Here is a 6,000-nt window from a genome sequence, read left to right on the forward strand (position 1 = left end):
TCACCATCCCAAACCACCACAGCCGTTCAGTCTCTGCACTGGGCCATAAACCAGCCTGTTGACACAAGGGGAGGAGAGTAACTTCTGCAGAGGAAACTCAGTCTTTCTAGTACCCAGGCAGTTGTAAATTCTTCTGCAGTCACAATGTTCACAAGAAGCACATGCTGAAGGGTCACTTCTCAAGCCTCAGGTCATGCTGAACCTGTCATCATTCCTGTCAGTAGCTCAGCTGTGTCTAAAGACTACACAATGGAGGTACCCTTACACAGACATGGCCTTTTGATCTTATTCTGATCCTACAGCTCCAGATCACCAATGAAAATAGGCAAGGTCAGCAGCCTGTCGGCTACTTTTGCACTCACCAGACTATATTCAATACACTACTCTGTTGTGTCACATCCCTGATGTATAGCTTGAGATAAGGTGATTTCTCTTCTGAGAAATTAAAGAATTACAATTCCGTGCCAGAATCAGCAAAGTTTCAGGTGACAGCACTTACATGGAAGACAACTGGATCATGTTTAGGAATGAAGAGACATTAGTTCCCATGGGCACAAAATGGGCAAGATGAGGAATGTTCTCAGATTCAAGAATTTTTAGAAAGAAAGAAAAGCCTGTATTGTTGTCAAACACAAAGCACCTTTATTCCTCTCATAAATTTGCTGTAAAGGACCAATTCCTGAAACTCAGTTCAGAAGACAGCAGTGCTCCATTGCCCCACTGGAATTTAGAATCTTGAAATTGGTCTGTCTTCAAAAAGCTACTTATAATACTACAAAACTCTAAGAAATTAAATTCAGTAGACAAAGACTGTCTAAAAATGAGAACTAAGACTGAAGTTCACCTGGCTTTAACATGGAAAACAAGCATAGCAATTAAAAGTTTCCCCATTGTAATAAGGTATGGCTCAAAACAAAGTAGAATTTAAACAAAAGAGCATAAATCTATTTTGTTTCCCAGAGTCAGGCTTGCAATCAAGAGTGTAGCATATGAGATCAAGCACTTCATGAATGTCTGCTAAATAAAATATGATGACCTTTAAAGTGAAGAATACATTTAGAAACAAAAGTAAGCCTGCAAGCCTGGCATCTTCTATCCTTGTATGGTAAAGTCCTCACTTATTCAAAAATATGCAAGATCAACTGCCTTGAATGGGAATATCTGGCAGTGATGAACTTAAAGTAACATGCTCTAGTGGAAGGTGTCCCTGCCCTTGTCAGGGGCATTAGAACTGGATGATCTTTAACATCTTCTTCAGCCCAAACCTATTCTATGATTATATAAACTTGGATGCCTTTCAGGGGCTATACTTTGCTACATTTTTTGCTTGCCTGCATATGATGACCTGGAATCCATAGCAACGGTAGAAAATTAGTTTGGTGGGACAACTTCTTGGTGGTAGGGGACATGGCAGGTCCTAGGCAGTACAGAAAGGAACTCTTTTCCGAGTAGTGGTTCTGCTCTTGAATTTTGCCTGAAGATCATAGTCCAGAGGTGTTCTGGACTATGGAAACTGGTACTTAGCTACTTGGCATTCGAGGCTTACAAAAGGCCTGCATCCTCCTGTGGGAACTGTTCATAGCTGCTGTGAGTGGTAGGGAAAGATGCTACAGAGACTGTACAGCTTGGGCCAACCCCTGCCTAAGGAGGCTCAGGCAGAAGGATTTAGTGGAGAAGTTATACTGAGAAGACATAGTTTGTATAGCATGGCACTGTGACTATATGGATAGACTGGAATCGAGTGTTTCAGCTGGAAGGGACCCACGGTGACCATCTCTCCAAGTGCCCGACCACCAGGGCTGACCAACATTAGATGTTGTAAAGGTTGGTGTCCAAACACCTCTTAAACACTGACAGGCGCAGAGCATTGTCTCTTAAGGAAGCCTGTTCCAGTGTCTGACCAACCTCAGAAATGCTTGATGATGTCTTGTCTGAACCTCCCCTGGTGCAGCTTGGAACCATTCCCATATGTCCTGTCACTGCATCCTGGGGAGAAGAGCTCAGCACCTCCCTCTCTTCCCTTGTCCATTCCTCAGGAAGCTTTAAAGCTTCACCCTCAGCTGCCTTTGCTCCAAACTAGACAAAGCCAGTGTCCTCAGCCACTCTGTGCGGGACATGCCTTCCAGCCTTTTCACCAGCCTTGGTCCCTCACTTTGCTAATTATGGCTGCTTCAGTCACAATGACTCTGCACTTCATGAGTTTGAATTTAGCATTTTGTGGGTTTTAAGCACATCATTTTATTTCCTGCACTGCCATCTAAAAATAACTCTGCAGTCTGCTCTCATCACACTTACCATAGTACCACAGTCTTAACTTTCCTTGTATCTTACCTGTATATGCACAACCTGAGTCATTACACCCCAACACTAGCAGCTATCCATTTTAAAATGCAGTCCTGAGTATGGAATTGCTGCCAGGCACTTTCAGAACTCAAGGGGAGATCTAGCAGTATTCCTGCAGTTGCAGGACAGTGGATGTAGGGACCGTCCTAGGATAATGTTGTCGTGTTAAGTTAGACCTAATATGGCAACAGAGTTTCTTAGAGTACAATTATAATGTTTTGAAGTACACAAGAGAAGTATGTGGGAAATGGTGAACAGGTGAAAAAGCAAAGCATGTGGATTTAAATAATCTCTGCTGCTTCAAGAACAGCACAGGCACTTAGGCAGTAGAAAGATGTGCATGTCAGAAATGAATAGATTAGCTAGCACCTAAAGGCATGTAGACTTCAGAGAGAAAACAGAATGAACTAAACCTAAATCAACACAGCAAGATGTGTATTAATTTTCCAGTCTTCCTTATTACTTATTAAATACAGTTTAAGGAAACAAAATAATTTCATTAAACAGGGAGAATTGGGATAACTAACTAAGCAACTTTAATTCTTTGAAGACAACTTTTATGATGGTAATAATAAATCCACCACAGGCGAAACATTCTAGCTTTGAACTTTATCCATGAAATCATTATTTTGCCACCGAAAAGAAGACCAAAAAAATCAACTGTTTATTTATGAGGCATTTATTTTGGATAGAGAATTAAATCATAAGCATGAATTATATATAAAACATTTGTGATAAATGGAAATAACGAAAAAGCCTGAGAAAATACAGATTTGTCTGAAGCACTGCATTATACACACTGTTAATGTTTGCTACGTAACAGACAATCTGAATGAGGCTCAGAAGGTCTTCAATATGTACAAAAACCCAGAGTGCTGTAACAAAGACCCCCTTTCATTGGTGTTATCTGCAGCTGATCCCTACTGAGCTTTGTGGGATTAGTGGCAGACAGTGACGAACTTCAGTAGAAATGTACAGACTTTTGGATGCCACAAAGCTCAGTCCTTTTACATCAGCTTTATTTGTATTTGAACTGAGTTACACTCACTTCTCTTAAGGTATCTGACAGTCTTTCTTTTGGTGTCACTATCTAATATCTAAAAGATAGTGAAAAGTAGTAATGAGCACACAGTTCTCAGTGGCTAAAAGAATGTGTCATCAGTACCTAAAGGAAAAAGAGAAAACAATCCTTTGGTAAAGTCCAGATAGGATGAAAAATTTACATAATCGTGATATGCATTAAAATAGCAATAACAAAAAATATTGCTACCTCAAAAATGCATTTAAATAGTCCACTCAGGAAATAGTAACACTTAGAACCCAAGGAGATGTAATAAATACCCTGTGCTGCAAGTAATTAACTTTTCATGCCTCAGCACAAAAGGCTCTGAGCATATTATCAATGAAGTGAAACAAATCACATGCCAGCGTGTTGCTTGGTGTGTAGGAGATGATTAAAAATAATTTTTTTAATCCTTCCTTTATGCTAACATAAACATTTACAATATTGTATGAAGCAAACAAAAAATAAACACCAATAACTGACTTGCCATTAAGAATTCAAATGCAGCAGTGCTTGGATGCAGGGCACTTGCTTACTGCGATGCATGTAAGGAGCCTTAAGGCAGCCCCTTAATTCCTCTGCATTAGCATCCCAAGTAGCAGCTCAGGAAGGAAATCTGGCTCCACAGAACTAGACTGTCCATATGGGTCAAAGTAAGCTGAGAAGAGGATTTGCTTCACAATTGCTGCCTGCATGAATGGCAAGTTATGGAAAGTATCTTCACTGGCCTGAGAGCTGATGCAATCCACTCCCTCCTGTGGTTTCTGAGCATCTCTGAAATGATGCTACTCTGGTGTAAACTGCAAGCAACCTAATTTGATATTTATGGGCTTACAATCTAGTTTTGTCCTGTAGGAGAATAATAAATTCGGCTAAAACTTATAAAAAATTCCGCTATATGCTTCAAAGCACATATGTTATTATGAAGGCAGCTCAGACTTCTTCTGACACATTTTTAAGTGTTAGAAAACTTGTTGAGTAAATACTACATTGTTTCATCTCTAACCAGGGAAAAGAATTAGTGCAGTAATTGCAAAGCAATTTATGAGAGTCAATCAAGAGGTTTGATATAGCATTCCAAGGAAATCACATGATTTCCATTCACATATTTTCATTATCTTTGCACTTGCAGACAACACAACACTCTGTTTCCAAAGCTATTGTCTTGTGATAATGCTCATAAGAGAGCCACTACAGTGCACAGCTGGTTTTGGCCGAAGGTAGAGATTTGGTTTACAATACATATGTTAAAAAAACCCAACATATATATATATATATATATATATATATATATATATATATATATATATATAAGGAAGTTCTCTAATGCAGGATGTCTGATTATTTGCCCAGATTGATCTGCGATCCTTATGGCTTGAGTTGTTCTGTTTTTACTTTTTCACATAAACAACTGCAAAATTGGAACAGTGTAGGTACACCCTACCAATGAAAATTTTTCGTTTCCTGCACTTAAACAAAAAAAAGTCTAGATATTGGCAGGTCCTTTTAAAAAATTATCATGTAGGAGCAGGATAAGCATAGCTGCACACTGTTTTTCAGCTTCTATAAATGTACCAAAAAAAGGTAAAAAAACCAAAAAAATTGAAAAGAAAAGAAAAGAAAAGGAAAATAAAAATACATAGCTCATATTTTCTTTTATACAGGAAAATTTATGGAAACCTAGAAAGTGGAGTTAATTTTCACATACATATATAATGAAGTATAAAGTGCTTGTATGTTAAATATGTATCATACTGATGGAGCCTTTATAAATGTGTAAGAGAGAGATTTATTATTTATATTGCTCCAGGACTGTACTTGATTCTTTTCAGTAAAAAGCAGAAGGATGTGTCTCCTTCCTCAAAGAATATAAAATGCCTCTTAAGCAGATATATTGGATTCTGTACCTTTAAATTTGAAACAAGCTATTTTATGGGGATGGGATGGTGTGCAGAATGAAATGTAGCCATAAATGTTAAGGTTTGTGACATACTGTGTATGGCTCAAACTGTTATATCTATTCCTATATGCATTCAATTAAAGAACCCATCTTCAATGATGTAGTCTAGTACACTCCTGGGAACTAATCCAATGTCTTTAGCGATCTGTTTTACATGAAACCAATTATTGTAATATCTCTAATGTCTAAGTGGTATTGTCCTGAGTGCTATTTTCAGCATGGTCCAAAGTATTGATTTCAATGAGCTTATCTATCTATTCTACAAATTTATTATGCTCTCAAGAATATCCATGGAGTGACATTAGCATATTTTTATTCCACAGCCAAATGTTCAAGCAAAAGTAATATGAAATAAATAATCAGCTGACTAAATTTAGTGCTCTCCACTTCTGTTTACATAAAATGACCTCTTGCTTGATCTCCCTCTGTCCTCATTCAGAGTTCCCTGAGACAGCCCACATCCATTACGTGTTTTAATGCTGTTTTTCCCTGCTGCTATGTGATGCTAGCTCAGCTCTGCTATAGACTGCAAGCACTGTCCCAAAAACTCTGGAAAAGATAATTAAAGCAGTGTTATAGGAGTTTGCAGAAGAAAAGTTCTGTCTCTAGCTACCACAAATTATCATTGTTTTAC

This window comes from Molothrus aeneus, chromosome 3 (assembly GCF_037042795.1).
Source record: "Molothrus aeneus isolate 106 chromosome 3, BPBGC_Maene_1.0, whole genome shotgun sequence".
NCBI lineage: Eukaryota > Metazoa > Chordata > Aves > Passeriformes > Icteridae > Molothrus > Molothrus aeneus.